The 19524-nt window shown below is 42.7% G+C and overlaps 1 protein-coding gene across 1 annotated transcript in view; it reads right to left on the bottom strand.

The window, feature by feature from the left end:
- LOC124787768 (dynein beta chain, ciliary-like) overlaps nucleotides 1–19524 on the bottom strand; it is an 834683-nt gene that overhangs the window by 583753 nt on the left and 231406 nt on the right. The gene's annotated exons all lie outside the window — the stretch shown is intronic.

Here is a 19524-nt window from a genome sequence, read left to right as displayed (position 1 = left end):
ATTGTTGGGCAACAGGTCATCCGGGGGTGGTTGTTGAACAACTCAGCATCGCGCAGAGGTCACGGTGTGGTGCGGCATGACATCCCCGGAAGTTGTGGGTCTACATCTCTTTCGTAACTCAATGAATGCAAAACGGTACCTTAATATGCTTGAAAATTATGTTCACGGTACTGTATTCACATGAGACAATTACGATGACCTAATCTTTATGCAAGATGAGGCCCAGCATCACTTCGTATAACCTGTATACACGTGGCTGGACATCTATTTTCCACGACGCTGGTTGGAACGTCGATGCCCCCTAGAATGGCCAGCAAGAAATCGTGGTCTAACGCCCTGCGGTTTCTTTCTCTGGGGGTGGGTGAATGAGAAAGCTTATTTGGAGGACCGAAATTGACAAGTTCTTGGGAATGTAGCGATGGTTTATCTTCAGAAGTCTGTCGCAAACATCCACATCCATTTACGAAAACTAGTAGATAATGATGGGGCTTATGTTGAAATTCAGCAATGCGTGACAATTCTACCATTGGAAGGTACAAAACTTTTTTACTTTATGAAAATTGGTTAAGTACGAAAAAAGTTATAAACAATTTTTATAGGGAGTTAATTCTCGCCCAGTCTGTATATTACTAAACGGCAAACACGATTCATGGTGCAGGGATCAAGTTGCAGGTTGACTATCTGACAGCTTCTGCGGGCAATAAAAACTTGATTTTACGTATTTCATATAGTTATTGAGCAAAATTCAAAATTTAAAATGTTGTCATAATCTGCTCATTAAGAGATATAGTTTTATGTTAAAAGTTTACCACAATAAGACAAATATTACAGTTACAAAATGTGTGTATGTCTTGCGGTACGGTAACTCACAGCGTAGAATCACCCAAACTACATTGATTCAGTATTTGAGAATGAGAGCATTTAGCGACTTCCAACCGGCTTAACACATAATTTCAAATCTTCTCGGATTTTTTTTACGACTGACATCCCACCCACAAAAAAAGTTTTGAAAGGGAAAAAGTTAACCACTTACAACATTTTTGCTGTTCATGTAGTAAAACTACGGTATAAGACAAGACAATTTAGTTTATAAGCTTGCACAGAATAGAGTAGCATGGAGAGCTGCATCAAACCGGTCTCAGGACTGAAGACCACAACAACAACAACAACAACAACAACAACTTTACTTTTAATTCTATTTGCAACACATCTTTCAGACAGTATGAACAAATACTTCTGAGTGTACCTGGAAACTTATAACGTCGAACGGCGCATAAATCAAGAGACATGACGTCATAATCACTGAGATGCTTGAAAAACTAGCTTTTGCTTAAAATGTACCACAAGTTACCCAGGCTGTATCCATCCAGTATTTGTTAATGAGAGCAGTTAGCGATTTCAATAAATTTCAGAACTATCCTAAACTTTTCTCGGTTACATGCTTAATGTCAACTGCACACTAAAAACAAAAATAAAAAAAGCGACTTGCCACGAAGTAATTATCCGAATGGCTCGGATATGGTAGATGTGATGTACACGTACAAGACAAACAAATGATTACAATTGCAGAAAAATTGGATAATATTTTCAAGAGAAAGAGCTTTGCAAATTCAGCTATTCAATAAAGCGTTGGTCCACCTGGCCCTTATGCAAGTAGTTATTCGGCTTGGCCTTCACTGATAGATTTATTAGATGTCCTCACGGATGTCGCATCAAATTTTATCCAATTGGCGAGAGGCCGTCAAAATATCGAGCTGGTTGGAGGGCCCTGCCCATACTGCTCCAAACGATTTCAATTGGGGAGAGATCCGACTACATAGCTGGCCAAGGTAGAGTTTGGCAAGCACGACGGCAAGCAGTAGAAACTCTTTCCGTGTGCGAGCCAGCATTATCTTGCTGAGATGTAAGCCCACGCTTGCCATGAAGGGCGATAAAACGGGATGTAGAATATCGTCAACGTACCTCTGTGCTGTAGGGGTAGCGCGGGTGACAACCAAAGGAGCGCTTCTATTAAATGAAATGGGACCGCAGATCATCACTCCCAGTTGTCAGGCTGAATGGCGAGCGACATTCAGGTTGGTATCCCACCGCTGTCAGGAGCGCCTTCAGACACGTCTTCGATGGTCATCTGGGCTCAGTTCGAAGCGGGACTCATCACTGAAGACAATTCTACTCTAGTCAACGATATTCCAGACCATGGGGATGTAGATGAATAGGAAAAGCAGTGCCACAATTGCCTAACTGCACACTTTCTATCCCCCCTATGCAACCATACACGGATCAGCCGAAACATTATGACCACCGCCCACTGTGGTGTTGGATGGCGCCTGGTGACGTAGCGGGCACGGTAACAAAAGTATATAAGTTGAGCAGATACGGACGGGTATCACTCTAGCGAAGATATGGGAGAAATCCATTGAGATAAGCGACTTTGACGAAGGGCAGATTATTATTAAGCAGAGACTGTGAACGAGTGTCCCAAAAACGGCGAAGCTAGTCTAATGTTCACGTGCTACTGTCGTGAGCACCTACGGAAAGAGGTAGAAGGATAGTGAAACTACAAGTAGGCTCTAAATGCACAGAACGTGGGGTTCGAAAGTTGGTTGGGTTCTTCTGGGGGAAGAGACCAAACTGCGAGGTCATCAGTCTCATCGTATTAGGAAAGGATGGGGAAGGAAGTCGGCCGCGCACTTTCAAAGGAACCATCACGGCATTTGCCTGGAGCGATGTAGGGAAATCACGGAAAACCTAAATCAGAATGGGCGGACGCGGGATTGAACCGTCGTCCTCCCGAATGCGAGTCCAGTGTGCTAACCACTGCGCCACCTCGCTCGGTCACGGTTCAAAGGCTTGCCTGCTCTGTAAACAAAACAAGTGGCGATCTGTAACATTTCTGCCGAAATGCTTGTGCACGCATAAGTGTTTCGGAGCAAACCGTTTGTCGTACATTGTTGAACATGGAGCTCCACAGCAGACCACCCCTACGTGTTCACATGTTGACCCGACGACATCGTCTATTACGATTGCAGTGGGCACGGGACTATCGGGACTCGACCGTCAGTCAATGGAAACGTTTGGGCTCTTCGGGTGAATCACATTCTTGCTACGCTAGGTCGATGGTGGTCTCCATCAACGCCGTCATCGACGTAACGGCGGCTCGAAACGTGCAGCGTTCCACGGATGCTGGCTGGTGGGAGCAGTATTATGCTGTGGGAGACATTCTCCTGCGCTTGCGTGGGACAAGTGGTAGTAATCGAAGACACGCTGACAGCCGCGATCTGCGTCCCTTCATGCTTAATAACTTCCCCGATTGCGATGCCATCTTTCAGCTGCATAATTGTCCGTGTCTGGGAACCAGAACTGCCCTATCGTGGTTTGAGCAGCGTTATAATGAACTCACGTTGATGTCTCGGAGACTAAATTCGCCTCATATAAGTCTTATGGATCCCTTTTGGGTCGCTATCGAGCGCCACCATCGCGTACGCAAATCAGCGGCTAGTTATTTATGTGAATTACATGACCTATGCGTAGGAATCTAATGCCATATACCTCCATAAACCTTCCAACAAACTATCGATACTCAGAATCAGTGACGTATTTCTTTACGAAGACGGACAAACAGGCTATTAAGCAGGTATTTATAATGTTTTGGTTCATCAGTGTATTCAGCATCTCTACCGTATTTCCTGCCCAACTAATGTGTGCTCCACGGTTCCGCCCTATGACCACTGTTTCATCTCCTATTCACTGCTGATGTCCCAAACCATCCCATGCCGTGTACCTACTCCGAGGTGCTGATGACACTGAATGACTCGCCCTGCATTGAATTTGAAATAGTTTGTTAGGACTATCAGTGAATATGTTGTTGTTATGGTCTTCAATCCTGAGGCTGGTTTGATGCACTCTCCATGCTAATCTATCCTGTGCAGGCTGCTTCATCTCCCAGTACCTACTGCAACTTACATCCTTCTTAATCTGCTTAGTGTATTCATCTCTTGGTCTCCCTCTAGGATTTTTACCCTCCACGCTGTCCTCCAATGCTAAATTTGTGATCCCTTGATGCCTCAGGACATGTCCTACCAAACGATCCCTTCTTCTAGTCAAGTTGTGCCACAAACTTCTCTTTTCCCCAATCCTATTCAATACCTCCTCATTAGTTACGTGATCTACCCACATAATCTTCAACATTCTTCTGTAGCACCACATTTCGAAAGCTTTTATTCTCTTCTTGCCTAAAATATTTATTGTCCATGTTTCACTGCCATACATGGCTACACTCCATACAAATACTTACAGAAACGACTTCCTGACACTTAAATCTATACTCGATGTTAAAAAATTTCTCTTCTTCAGAAACGCTTTCCTTCCCATTGCCAGTCTACATTTTACATCCTCTCTACTTCGACCATCATCAGTTATTTTGCTTCCCAAATTGCAAAATTCCTTTACTACTTTAAGTGTCTCATTTCCTAATCTAATTCCCTCAGCATCACCCGACTTATTTCGACTACATTCAATTATCCTCGTTTTACTTTTGTTGATGTTCATCTTATATCCTCCTTTCAAGACACTGTCCATTCCGTTCAACTGCTCTTCCAAGTCCTTTGCTGTCTCTAACAGAATTACAATGTCATCGGCGAACCTCAAAGTTTTTATTTCTTCTCCCTGGACTTTAATACCTACTCCAAATTTTTCTTTTGTTTCCTTTACTGCTTGCTCAATATACAGATTGAATAACATCGGGGAGAGGCTACAACCCTTTCTCACTCCCTTCCCAACCACTGCTTCCCTTTCATGCCCCTCGACTCTGATAACTGCCATCTGGTTTCTGTACAAATTGTAAATAGCCTTTCGCTCCCTGTATTTTACCCCTGCCACCTTTAGAATTTGAAAGAGAGTATTCCAGTCAACATTGACACAAGCTTTCTCTACAAGTGCTAGAAACGTAGGTTTGCCTTTCCTTAATCTTTCTTCTAAGATAAGTCGTAAGGTTAGTATTGCCTCACGTGTTCCAACATTTCTACGGAATCCAAAATGATCTTCCCCGAGGTCGGCTTCTACCAGTTTTGCCATTCGTCTGTAAAGAATTCGCGTTAGTATTTTGCAGCTGTGACTTATTAAACTGATAGTTCGGTAATTTTCACATCTGTCAACACCTGCTTTCGTTGGGATTGGAATTATTATGTTCTTCTTGAAGTCAAAGGGTATTGCGCCTGTATCATACATCTTGCTCACCGGATGGTGCGATAAGCCTCTACATCCTTACATTTGTCCTCTAGCCATGGTCGCTTAGCCATTTTGCACTTCCTGTCGATCTCATTTTTGAGACGTTTGTATTCCTTTTTGCCTGCTTCATTTATTGCATTTTTATATTTTCTCCTTTCATCAATTAAATTCAATATTTCTTCTGTTACCCAAGGATTTCCACTAGCCCTCGTCTTTTTACCTGCTTGATCCTCTGCTGCCTTCACTAATTCATCCCTCAGAGCTACCCATTCGTCTTCTACTGTATTTCTTTCCCCCATTCCTGTCAATTGTTCCCTTATGCTCTCCCTGAAACTGTGTACAACCTCTGGTTTAATCAGTTTATCTAAGTCCCCTCTCCTTAAATTCCCACCTTTTTGCAATTTCTTCAGTTTTAATCTACAGTTCATAACCAATAGATTGTGGTCAGAGTCCACATCTGCCCCTGGAAATGTCCTACAATTTAAAACCTGGTTCCTAAATCTCTGTCTTACCATAATATAATCTATCTGATACCTTTTAGTATCTCCAGGATTATTCCATCTATACAACCTCCTTTTATGATACTTGAACCAAGTGTCAGCTATGATTAAGTTATGCTCTGTACAAAATTCTAACAGACGGCTTCCTCTTTCATTTCTTAGCCCCAATCCATATTCACCTACTATGTTTCCTTCTCTCCCTTTTCCTACTGTCGAATTCCAGTCACCCATGACTATTAAATTTTCGTCTCCCTTCACTACCTGAAAAATTTCTTTTATCTCATCATACATTTCTTCAATTTCTTCATCATCTGCAGAGCTAGTTGGCATATAAACTTGTACTACTGCAGTAGGCATGGGCTTCGTGTCTATCTTGGCCACTATAATACGTTCACTATGCTGTTTGTAGTAGCTTACCCGCACTCCTATTTTTTTATTCATTATTAAACCTACTCCTGCATTACCACTATTTGATTTTGTATTTATAACCCTGTATTCAACTGACCAGAAGTCTTGTTCCTCCTGCCACAGAACTTCACTAATTCCCACTATATCTAATTTTAACCTATCCATTTCCCTTTTTAAATTTTCTAACCTACCTGCCCGATTAAGGGATCTGACATTCCACGCTCCGATCCGTAGAATGCCAGTTTTCTTTCTCCTGATAACGACGTCCTCTTGAGTAGTCCCCGCCCGGAGATCCGAATGGGGGACTATTTTACCTCCGGAATATTTTGCCCAAGAGGACGTCATCATCATTTAACCATACAGTTAAGCTGCATGCCCTCGGGAAAAATTACGGCTGTAGTTTCCCCTTGCTTTCAGCCGTTCGCAGTACCAGCACAGCAAGGCCGTTTTGGTTATTGTTACAAGGCCAGATCAGTCAATCATCCAGACTGTTGCCCTAGCAACTACTGAATAGGCTGCTGCCCCTCTTCAGGAACCACACGTTTGTCTGGCCTCTCAACAGATACCCCTCCGTTGTGGTTGCACCTACGGTACGGCTATCTGTATCGTTGAGGCACGCAAGCCTCCCCACCAACGGCAAGGTCCATGGTTCATGGGGGGAGGTCAGTGAATATAACCTTCAAAATAATGCAGACAGCTAAGGATTGAATATTGCCAACGGCTATAATAGCCATTTCGCGGTTGGCAACATATTTTGCTAACAAAAAAGTAGTTATTTCTACTACATTGTACCAAATTAATAATAGTTTAATAGTAGATATGGCTCATGATTCATGCGAATTATTTTTTCTGACGACACTTAAGAACAATAAGCGTGAAGATAAAGTTATGTCTGCTCCTTTTGATTATATAGTTTGATAGCCCCGGTATAAAAGCTAATAGCATTCCCAGTTCCTGCACGAATTTCGACGCTGTCAAGCCCCTCTTTAACACCTTCACCAGCACTTCATCTGCATCAACCACGCAAAATCCCATTAAATAATCGTATGAAATGACGTAAGTGCCTCCTCTTAAGTGTCCACAACCGACAACCTGCCTCAGTAAAATATCTAGAATTAACACTTGCTTAAAAACTAGCATGGGATTCCTACCTATTAACACTAAAAATCAGAGCCTAAAATAGCCTAAAACTACTGATTAGCCGTCGGATTATCGACACATATAAGACCTTCATCCATCCGATGCTCACTTATGTAAATGTTTGTTGTGACTTGGCAAGACAGCCAAGCCACTAGGAGGTGAAGCCGAAAGGCACACGTTTAAACTCACGCAGGCTGGCGTGAGGTCTGGAACAGTTAAAGGATTTGACTCTAGCAAATAAAGTACGTAGCTGTTGGAATACTTAACTTTAATCCATAATTGGTGAACATATGACGGTACATGCATCACAAGATAAATAGCAAATGATAATGGCGCCTTGCTAGGTCGTAGCAAATGACGTAGCTGAAGGCTATGCTAACTATCGTCTCGGCAAATGAGAGCGCAATTTGTCAGTGAACCATCGCTAGCAAAGTCGGCTGTACAACTGGGGCGAGTGCTAGGAAGTCTCTCTAGACCTGCCGTGTGGCGGCGCTCGGTTTGCAATCACTGACAGTGGCGACACGAGGGTCCGACGTATACTACCGGACCTCGGCCGATTTAAAGGCTACCACCTAGCAAGTGTGGTGTCTGGCGGTGACACCTCAATGTTGCTTGGAGCTCTGCTCCTCCAAAATTCGACAACTCTCTCCACGTCTTTACAACCCCCCCCCTTCCTCTCCTTGGCTTCTGTATTCGACTAGCTTCTCCTACCTTCATCCTGTACCACACACGTATATCAGCTTTGCCTGTCCTACATCCCCAGTAAACATAAACCCTGTCATACCATTGAATGACCTATGCTTTAAAATCCTGTAATGCTGTAGCGTCTGTACCGGAACTTACCGCTGTCTCTCCACTTCGAAACTCTCTACTTTCTTTCTGAGGGTAATTTTAAACACCATCCTCTTGCAGATATGTTTCCTGAACTCTAACCAAACCATCAACGGTAACCTATGGCGCAGGTCTGTACCCAAACGAAACTTTCAATTCACTTTTCCCCTGCCTAATTATAATCTTACACACTTTCTGACAACTCTGTTCCACCTGTTAGATCCCTCCTACGTAATTTTCCTTCAGTCCTATCTCCATCGAAATATCTGACCTACATTTACCAGAAAATCTCACTACAACTGTCCTTGTGAATTGTAGGGCACACACGTCATCATAATGAGAAACATTTCAACATCACCCACTACATAAACGTCTGGTAAGTGTGTAAACAGTTTCTTAAAATGAGTGCTAAGTATAATAGTGAGATAAAAATTGAGGTGTTAAAGAGATTTTTTTGTTTTACTTCTTATAATGTGGTCACTGACGTCCAAGCTAAGTGCTGCTCTTCATGTTAGTGTAAGAACAGAGTGTCAGTGAAAAGAGGGCGACATATAATGCATGAATGTAACATACCAAACTACATATACGAGGTGCGACAATAAAGTAATGAGACTGATTTTCTTTGCAAGATGAGGCAACCCTGCAGGCTTGTGTCGGCACAATATCTTGGTCTATAACTGCTTCTAGTCCAAGTGGCTCATCGATGCAACTGCTCAGTCGTGAGTTGTGCTGTAATACGTTAACACGTGTTTGTGTCTCTTGTCACTGAAATGGAACTGCATAATAATGCGCAACGGTATGCCATTTCCTTTCGCGTTAAATTGGGTGAAAACGCGACGACAACTTACGGTAAGCTTCAGAAGGCTTTTGGAAAGGAGGTTATGTCAAGAGCTCAAGTTTTTCGTTGGCATAAATGTTTGGTGAAGGCAGAACGAATGTTGAAGATCGCAATGGACGACCATCAATCTCACGGACGGATGTCAACGTGGGTAGGGTGCGTGAACTCGTACGATTTGATCGAAGATTATCCGTGAAAATGATTGCAGAAGAACTAAACATCAATCGAGAAATGGTTCATCTAATAATAACTGAAGATCTTGGCATGAGAAAGATTTGTGCAAAACTGGTCACCAAAAATATCACACCACAACAGCGAGAAATACGGAAAAATGTGGCAGCCGATCTGTTAGAGCAAACGGAAATCAATCCAGAATTGTTGAGCCGTGTTATCACTGGTGATGAATATTGTTTTTTTCAGTACGATCCAGAGACAAAACGCCAAAGTTCGCAATGCTGCTGAAAGGGATCACTCAGACCAAAAAAAGCTCGCATGTCAAAGTCAAAAGTGAAATGCATGCTTGTGTGCTTCTAAAGAATTAAAAGGGAATTGTTCATAAAGAGTGGGTGCCTCCTGGACAAACAGTTAACCCATATTACTACAAAGGAATTTTACAAAGGCTTCGTTATAAAGTTCTTCGTGTCCGTGCCAACATTGCTGATAATTGGATTCTGCATTACGATAATGCGCCATCCCATACTGCTCTGTCAGTACGCCAATTTTTAACCTCAAAACAAATTTCAGTACTACCACAGCCACCTTATTCACCAGATATTGCTCTGTGCAACTTTTTTCTATTTCCAAGAGTCAAAATGGTGGTCAGGGGACACCATTTTCAAACAACACAACTGCATTTATAAGATATGTTTTACCTTGAGGTCAGTCCAAAAAGCTGTGACGAGGGTCTTGTAGGATATTACAGGAGATGAGTTCCAGAAATGTTAGCATCAATGGCAGAAGCGCTGGAAACAGTGTGTGCAATCAGAAGGGAACTACTTTGGAGCAGACAACACTGACCTTGACTAAAACGGTAAGCAACATTTTTTTTCACATCAGTTTCATTACTTTATTGTTGCACCTCGTATCTTAGATTAATTTAAAGAAAAAAGGCTTCGTTGGTGAAAGGACCACTAAATTTACCAACCAGTGGAAACATGAAATATTACTCTACATTTACACTGTTCATTATCTACGGATAACACCAGGAAGGAACTAAAGCTGAGGCCATATTGGAATACCTTGTGCCACAATACTCCACGCTTTCTGAAATTAGGATTTCATTTTGAGAAAAGCATTAGTTGCCATGTAAAAATACGTTTATCACGATAGCTAGTTTCACTCTTTGCTGAGCACCATACGACCAACAAGAACATTACAATAACTTTTGGATACTAGAGTAGCTCATCAGTTGGCAGTCAACGTTCGTCAACGTGATAATCATTTTGGTTATCGTTCTTGGCGGAAGTTGGTTGTACGACATTTTATGTACTGTTGGTATGGTTGAATATCGATTTGTGGCTGACATCTGTTGTGAGTTCCATAATTTTGTGGTATTTTATGTTTCTAATCTGGATTTCAAGTGGTTACGCCCTTAAGCAGATTCCATTGAAATGTCTTTATGGATCTAATTTTGATCATTGCAGGGCGATGCTAGATGTTTCTGCGGAAGCTTATGGCCATCTCAGAATTACTTTATTTCGACTGTATTTTTTTCATCTTGATACAATAGGATGTACTTCAATCATTTGGGCTATCAGATCGCGTTTCTCAGAGATCTCTAAAATTTGTAGTTGAACAGGCTTGCCGGCCGCTGTGGCCAAGCGGTTCTAGGCGCTTCTGTTCGGAACCGCGCTGCTGCTACAATCGCAGGTTCGAATCCTGCCTCGGGCATGAATGTGTGTGATGTCCTTAGGATAGTTAGGTTTAAGTAGTTCTAAGTCTAGGGGACTGATGACCTTAGATGTTAAGTCCCGTAGTGCTTGGAGCCATTTGAATTTTTTGAACAGGCTCATTTAATGGCGCATGCATGTTCCAGTACGGGATTGCACCTTGCAAAATGATAATTTTCCTCCTCCCTCACCCTCACACCACTTCCCAGAGAAGGTTGGAAGTGTTCAAGAGTGAGTGGGATAATAGTGTAACCCCTCTCCCCTGGCTTTTACTGTTGTCAGGTATGTTACGGTAACCTTGTGGCATGAGAAAAAAAAAGATACTTTTTACGCAGAGCGATTTAGACTTTTCAAGACCGAAGTGTGAATTTATACAATATGAAGAGATTATATACACTGATCTATCAAATCCCTTTCCCAGTTTACGAGGATTCTTAGAATTATTAATGTAGATATACCAGAGATAAAGTTTAAGAGGAGAAAACTTTCTCACTGGGGAGTTAATCAATTGGTATAAGACCAGGAGTGAGATGAGAGGGAACTTCGGTGATCGTGGATTCGAATCTCAAGTTTTGATATGCTTTTTCCGCTTTGGCAAAAGAATGAAGACTGTCGCGAAATAAATACTGTACATTGTTATTTTAAACAATACAAATGTTCTGTAAACAAGGAAACAAGTAATCTGTGTGCTTAATAACACGAGACTGATCCTCGGTGCAGTTTCTATGTTTTTCCTGTTTTTATAACTAAACCTTAATCAGTTACTAAAGAATATGAATATGGAAAATGTGTTACGCAGTTATTGCTGATATCCAATTCTCCCTTCCCCCTTTTCCTCCCTCCCCCACTCCCTCCCGCCCCCCTCCCTCCCTCTCTCTCTCTCTCACTCTCTCTCTCTCTCTCTGTCTCTCTCGCTCTCTCTCTCTCTCTCTCTCTCTCTCTCTCTCTCTTTCTCTCTCTCTCTCAAGCCATTTTCCTGGACGTAGTGCATATTTGCCATCCAATAATCGATGAAAATCAAATTTGAATTACGGTAACTAAGATACTTTTATTGACGTTTGATTTCGGCAGATATCATCCATACGATAGCACAGTACTGGCGTTGACAACTGATTCTGTACAAAGTTAGTGGCTTTATGTGATTTTTTGTGCAAACAGCGCCATTCGAACCCATGCCCATGGAAACTGACTAATTTCTACAGACAGGACTTACGGCACTAGGCCACCGTGCCACTTCACAAGCGCTTTCCTCGTCAAATACACTGACGGAAATAGTAATCCCAGCACCAAAAAGGAGTTGTGCGACATAAACGAAAGTTGGTATGCGTGTTTCTATGTGTAAAAGATGATGTCGATTGAAACTTCGCACCAGTCGCGTAAGAGTAGCGCTAGTAGCGCCACGACGAGAATAGAAATCGGGTTTGCTTTAAGGGGCTCCGGAAAGGCTCAAAATCACGAAAATTTCAATTTTTACTTTTTTGCGTTTTCTGAATCTGCAGACTATTACCTTTTAATAGATATATAATTTATTCAATTCTGAAGACTACAACTATTTTTTAATTTTTTTTGAAATGTGTTCTACATGGGCATGACCCACTGTGGCGCTGTTAAACTGCTGTCAAATGGTGTTATTATTAACGTCCGTGTTCATCGGGTACATTTTAGTGATGTGAGATAAAGTATGTGTTGTGGCTAACCTGTGATGATTCAATATATATCGCTGGTGTGATTGTCGATTGTTTCATGTTTATTTACTCTGCCGTTATCTCGAAAATATTCGTAATTAATTCTGTTTCTTGAGTCTCTGTTTTGTTGAAGTATAATAATGAGTAAAAGTAAAGTTATTAGAAATCCTCTGAAGGCTTTTAAGAAAAGGAGAAATGTTGGAAAGCCAAAGGTATGTGTTATTACTGTAAACAATAAAGACGATAACCAAGTGAGTGAACCTAACCTCTCAAGTACACCTGCCCATAGCAGTCAAAGTGGGAAAGAAAATACTTCACAGAAGAAGCTTGGTTCAATGAGTGAAAACTATGAATGTTTTATGGGCGAATCGGATGTGAATGAAATATTTGATATGTCGGTTCTCAAAGGAATTTTTTCGAACTGTGTAAGATGTATTCATTGTAGTGAAGTTGGTCTGGAACTCTTCATAATAAAGCACGTAGGACTTGCTAGTGAAATACAACTGAAATGTGATAAGTGTACATACATGACCACCTTTTGGAACAGTGTTGCAGTAACTGCAACTGAAGAAAATGGTAGCAAAATCTACGAACACAACAACGAGCGATGCTTGCTTTAGACAAGGAACGCCTTAGGGCTGCAGACAGGGCTGTAAAGAGTCTAGAAATACAAGCAAGAGTAAACAGGAGGTGGAACAAGGGGAAGCTGGAGGAGGAGTTTGCAGGGGATGAAGATAATCCATCCTATGGACCTGGAATGCACTAAAAAGTTAATCCAATTTTTGTCGCTCGATTCCCAAAACTTTTATTTTCTCATACTAATTACATGTTTTCTAAGGATCTTCCAAACATATTTGTTTCAAACTTTCTGTAAATTTTACACAGTACCTTCTGCATAATTTAACACAGCCTTTTTCCAAAAAACTGTGTATTTTTGAATATATAAATAAAAAATTGCAAAAAAATGTTGTGAATTTTCATTACAATTGAAAAAAATCATCTTTAATAACTGAACTAAAATTTTGTAAAATCCCTGTGTTAAGTTGTAGCCCATATTCCAATAAATAATCTGTAAAATGTTCAACTTCCTACATCAAATACTTTGTGAGGAAAGATGTAATTTATAAGAGTTATTTTAACATTGCAAGTATAGGGTGTTCCGGAGCCCCTTAAATACACTCTGTAACGGTCGTGAGCGTTAGTTACCTTTGAGACTGTTAGTCAGGGACGTCTTTAATGCGACAAAGACGCCTTTATCAACACCTTACTCAGTTTGAACGAGGTCATCTAATGGGGCTACGAGAAGATGGATGTTCCTTCTGGGATATTGCAAAATGGTTCAAATGGCTCTGAGCACTATGGGTCTTAACTTCTGAGGTCATCAGTCCCCTAGACATAGAACTACTTAAAGCTAACTAACCTAAGGACATCACACACATCCATGCCCGAGGCAGGATTCGAACCTGTGACCGTAACGGTCGCGCGGTTCCACACTGTAGCGCCTAGAAGCGTTCGGCCACACCGGCCGGCGGATACTGCAGAAAGACTTGGTAGGAAGGCAGCCGTCGTACACGATTGCTGGCAGCGGTAATCACGAGTACGGTCGCAAGAAGTTCGGACTCCGGACGGCCACGAGGCACTGTAGAGGGGGGAGACCATCGTACTCGGTGTATGGCTCTGGTGTATCGTACTGCATCTGCAGTGCAATTTAACAGCAGTTGATATCACAGGGACAGCTTCGAGCCAGACGCTCTGTGACATGCATTCCACTGACCCTAAATCACCGCAATTGGAGAATTCAGTGGTGGCAAGCGAGAGCTCATTGGAAGACTGTTAGGAGGTCCGTTGTGTCTTCTGATGATTAGGTTAGATTTACTTTCATTCCAATTGATCCGTAGTGAGGAGGTCTTCCAGAATGTGGAACATGTCAGAAAAACAATAATACATGACAAATATTTACAACTGAAACAAATAAGCTAATGTACCTTCCACAGGTTCAAATGGTTCAAATGGCTCTGAGCAATATGGGACTTAACTTCTGAGGTCATCAGTCCCCTAGAACTTAGAACTACTTAAACCTAACTAACCTAAGGACATCACACACATCCATGCCCGAGGCAGGATTCGAACCCGCGACCGTAGCGGTCGCGCGGTTCCAGACTGTAGCGCCTAGAACCGATCGGTCACCCTGGCCGGCCTTCCACAGGTCCCAAGTGGAATGATCTTCATTTTTGTTAATGGATACTATATGAAAGAATGATTTTACAAACACTAATGCACTGAATTTAAAATAAAAAAAAGTTTTTATTTATTTATGAGGTAATAAACATGTAACAGAACTACTACAATACTTACTTACAATGAACACATTACTGCACTGAAATGGCGCAGATGTTAGATTGTACTTACTTACACACACACACACACACACACACACACACACACACACACACACAATGGCTCTGAGTACTATGGGACTTAACTTCTGAGGTCATCAGTCTCCTAGAACTTAGAACTACCTAAACCTAACTAACCTAAGGACATCACACACATCCATGCCCGAGGCAGGATTCGAAACTGCGACCGTAGCGGTCGTGCGGTTCCAGACTGCAGCGCCTAGAACCGCTCGGCCACCCCGGCCGGCACACACACACACACACACACACACACACACACACACACACACACACACACACACTTATTTACAATGAACACATTACTGAAATGGTGCAGAAGTTTACACACACAAAAATCAGTTGGTTCTATTGAGAAATTCATCAATGGAGTAGAAAGAGTTGGCCACCAATAAATCCTTTAGGCTTCTGTTAAACTGAATTTCATTGGTTGTTAAACTTTTTATGGCTGCTGGCAAGTTATTGAAAATGTTTGTTCCTGAATAATGCACACCTTTTGTACAAGAGTAAGTGACATTAAATCCTTATGAAGATTATTTTTATTTCTAGTATTGATTCTATGAATTGAGCTGTTGGTTTGAAAAAGTGTTATATTTTTAATGACACATTTCATTAAGGAATAAATATATTGGGAAGAAGTAGTTAGTATCCCTAGTTCCCTAAATCGGCTTCTGTTCTTGATGTTCTTGAGGTCACACCAATATAATTCTTACTGCACGTTTTTGTGCCCGGAAAACTTTAGGTTGGCTTGATGAATTTCCCCAAAACATAATCCCATATGACATTATGAAATGAAAGTAAGCATAGTATGCCAGCTTTTTCATTTTTACATCCCCTATGTCTGACACAATTCGCATTGCAAATAGGGATTTGCTAAGACGCTTCAGCAGTTCTGTGGTGTGCTCCTCCCAGTTGAATTTATTATCTAGCTGTAATCCCAAGGATTTAACACTGTCCACTTCTTCTACCTGCTTGTCATCGTATGTTAGCCATATACTCGTGGGACGCCCCTTACACTCGTGGAACACCCGTTAGTTAGTTTTTCCTCGATGCCAGTGATGGCCGTCTGTTGATTAGAAGAAGGCCAGTTGATGGACTGCTACTGACCTGTCTGCGTGCTACACACACTGGGCCCACAAGTGAAGTTATAGTGTAGAGCGTGATTTCGTATGACAGTAGGAGCACTTTGGTGGTTATCCAACGCACTCTGACTGCAAATTTGTACGTCATTCTGGAGATTCAACCTGTTGTGGTGCCATTCATGAAAAATATTTCAGGGAGTGTTTTTCAACAGGATAACACTCGGCCACATACCGCTGTTGTAATCCAACATGCTCTACAGAGCGTCGAAATGTTGCCTCGGAGTGCTCGATCACCAGATCTGTCTTCAGTCGGGCGCATATGAGACATCATCGGACAACAACTCGAGCATCATCCACAACCAGCATTAACCGTCCCTGTATTGACAGACCAAGTGCAACATGCATGGAACTCCACCCCACAAACTGATATCCGGCACCTATACAACACAATGCATGCACGTTTGCATGCTGGCATTCAACATTCTGATGGTAACACTGGTTGCTAATGTACGAGCATTTCACATTAGCAATGGCTATCTTGCGCTTACATTAACCTGTGATTTTGCAATCTTAATCACCTAAATATGCTACGTAGACAAATGCATTCTCGGAATTTCATTTTTCTACATTAATTATTTTTTGGTGTTGCGATTTTTTTCTGTCAGTGTATACCCGGAAAGTGTAGACATCAAATTCTTAGATTTCTCAGAAACTATACGTTGCGCGCCTGCATGAAAAAAGTTATTTTCGAGTGTTTTAACGATTCTGCGTTGTCCGAAACCAACACTAAGTCACAATCTACGAACTTAAGTTTTTCTAAAACGGAAGAGTAGTTACGAGGAGCTATTTTCGAGTCCTCCCTTCCCCCCTGAGCTGTGGCACAGCTGTCGCCAGTGTTCTCGCACTTACAATGGCATCGCTGCCATCGATTATAGGGCCACAATCTTTGCCTTCCGCGATTCAGGCCGGTGGTCAGGTGGTTAACGGAGAGAAGAGAGGCAGCGGAGTGGATATTCGGAGGGTGAGATGTGGCTTGTTGACCTTTACCGTGAGGCCTGTGGTACGACGCCTGTACGCTATGGGCAGGGTCAACGAGAGATCCCGGCAGTGACTTGATGGGACCTCGGTTTAGTATCGCGGTGGTGCACTGTTGTGTCTTGGGGCTTTTCTGCTGCGAGGGCATCTGTAGGTTCTTGTTACTGGCCATTGAAATTAAGATGTGTATATGGCGTGAAGGAGGAAATGTGTGATGCTCGCCGCTGTTGCATGTGAAAACGCTTCGTCTGCCTTATGTCTGTGTAGGAAATTATGTGAAGTAAATAGCTGATACCACGGCGACGTCTTGCTCCCACGCGTTGTTGAATATATTTCGGAATTACTGAATGGTGAACATATCCCACGTGTAAAGCAAATGTAGCCATTTGCGCCATACTAAGGTACTGTTTTATTCTGCTTAAATCTGTGTCAGTTATATGTGCATTTATATGCCCTTTTTAGTTGCAGAAGTTATAGAAGAGTGTAAACAGAGAGCTATGAGGAAACGGATGTAAAGCTGAAACCCTTCCAATAGGTGAACACACTCGAACTCTGTATTACTAAAGGTGCCTTTCGGTACCAGCACCTACCTTGGGTAATAAGTGTTATTCGGAGGTTGTCATGGTACTGTAAGTAATTATTATACACAAAATTGTTTATTTTGGTTATACTAAATTGAAGATGTAAGGTCGGTTGTGTGCCTCTGTAAATTACTATTGTCTCCTTTGTGTGGCAGCCTAGCATGCTCAGTGGCTTCAATCATTATTTCTGTTATATTTCGAGTTTTGTATTCGCGGGTTTGCTTAAGCTGATACTGTGGAGTTGTAAGACCTATAAACAGGCAAGTCAAACTGAGTATTCTATGAGCTCAAGACGATATTCTGTTACGTGGTATGTTAGTTTGTTATAGGTTAGAAGTATTTTACGTGTTATTAATGTTCTGCTGGTTGCTTTATCTAAAGAGGAGCTAGTTCTGTGAAGTAGTCGTTTATATTTTATTAGTGTGTTACGCGTTGTGCCTTTTCATGTTAATTGTTTTTAAGAAGCTACAAATGACTCTGTGTATGTTGCAGGTAGCTGAAACTGACGTATTCACGGGGGTCGCGTCCTGACGGAGTTGATAGTGGCACTTTTTACCACGGCACATCCGGCTATCCTCCTTCAGTACATTTGTCTCGCTTATATCGTTACTACGTTTGTCGAGTGGGATTAGGGCTTTCTGTAATCACCTTATATGTTGAAGTTAAGTATCTCCCTTGCCAGGGCGCGAACCTTCGTGGATATAGTCGTATTCTCATCTGTAAAGATTGATAGTGTTATTCATCTGTTCTCGTCATATGTATAATTATTTATCTTGTTATATTTAATGTCAGTAAAATGTGTTTCCAAGACCCAGGCAATCATCGTAGGTCGTACCACTCACTCCTTCCGGCTCCTGGATTTCTCCCTTACCGTCTGCGCCTGTCCTGTCCGCCTCACCCCCACCCTCACCCTCATGTACCTTGGCGTCACCATTGACCGTCACCTCACCTGGATCCCTCATCTCCGCTCCATCCAGTACACAGCCCACAACCGCCTCCGACTCCTCAAACTCCTCTCTGGCCGGACAAGGGTGTTGCACCTCTGTACCATACTCCACACCTACAAATCCTTAATCTGTCCCATCCTCTGTTATGCCAGTCCCGCCTGTATATCTGCCTCCCCCCCCCCCCCCAAATTCTATAAGTCCCTCCAAATCCTTGAGCGTCATGCACTCCGCCTCTCCTTCCGTATACGCCTCCCGTCCCCCACGCAGATCCTCTATGACCTCATTCCTTTCCCCCATCTGCTTCTATTCCTCGAACATATCCACATACTCTACACCTCCCGCCGCCTTGATCCCCCTCACCCCCTGGTTGCTCCTCTCCTCTCCCATCCCCGCTCCCTGCCACGTCTTCACTGTTGTGTCCCCCCTACCCTCCATCTCTAAACCCTTCATCTCCTTTCCCAAGGTGGCTTCCATCAACTCCCCCTCCTGGATGATGCCCTCTCTCCCTCCATTTATCCGTCCTATCAACTCTGATCCTCACCCCCCCTCCTTTCCTCCATCCTTTTATTGGGCGCCCTCTCACCCCCCTTCCATCCTCTTTTTCCCCACCTACCCTCTCTCTGCCCCCCTTCTCTCCCCTGAGTCCTTTTGCATTTCCCTCCTCTGCCTTTTCCCATTCCCTCTCGTGTCTGCCCCGCCCCTCCTCCCCCTTATGGGTCCTCTCCCTCCTTTGGTTCCCCCCCTTTCGTTTTTCCTCTCCTCCCTCCTTGTTTTCCCCCTCATCTGTCCAGGTCGACCCCCCCCCCCCCCCCAATCTGCCCCAGGCTATGGTGTGTCCTCTTTGTGCCAATATTTTAGTGCAGTGTTTACAGTGAGCGTTCAGTGTTGTGTGTCTTTTCCAACGTGTTGCGAACGGACATCATACTGTCGCTGGGTGTGATTTTAGAT

This window comes from Schistocerca piceifrons, chromosome 3 (genome assembly GCF_021461385.2).
Source record: "Schistocerca piceifrons isolate TAMUIC-IGC-003096 chromosome 3, iqSchPice1.1, whole genome shotgun sequence".
NCBI lineage: Eukaryota > Metazoa > Arthropoda > Insecta > Orthoptera > Acrididae > Schistocerca > Schistocerca piceifrons.
The sequence above is the reverse complement of the archived record's forward strand: the minus strand, read 5'-3'. Positions and strand labels throughout refer to the sequence as shown.